Source organism: Penaeus monodon, chromosome 23 (assembly GCF_015228065.2).
Source record: "Penaeus monodon isolate SGIC_2016 chromosome 23, NSTDA_Pmon_1, whole genome shotgun sequence".
Classification (NCBI taxonomy): Eukaryota; Metazoa; Arthropoda; class Malacostraca; order Decapoda; family Penaeidae; genus Penaeus; species Penaeus monodon.
Genome location: NC_051408.1, coordinates 17,478,529 through 17,478,770, shown reverse-complemented (window position 1 = coordinate 17,478,770; position 242 = coordinate 17,478,529). Strand labels below are relative to the sequence as shown.

Genomic DNA, 242 nt, shown 5'->3' with positions numbered 1-242 from the left:
GAGGGAGAAAGGGAAGGTAACACGTGCTCGGGGAACAGATAAGCTTTCAGACACTCCAACCAACGCATCTGAAAGCAAGACAGTATATAAGAACACAAATGATTACCTGTTACTCGTATATTCGGCAGAAAATTATGTCTGAAAAGAGTGAAAATTGGTATAAAATTCGAGAATGTTTTGATTATAATGAATTGTTATGACAAGCTCCTAAGGAAAAATGTATGTACTTGTGGATGATGGTT

The 242-nt window shown here is 36.8% G+C and overlaps 1 protein-coding gene across 1 annotated transcript in view; it reads left to right on the top strand.

The window, feature by feature from the left end:
* LOC119587840 (protein obstructor-E-like) overlaps positions 1-242 on the top strand; it is a 19,203-nt gene that overhangs the window by 718 nt on the left and 18,243 nt on the right. The window lies entirely within an intron of this gene.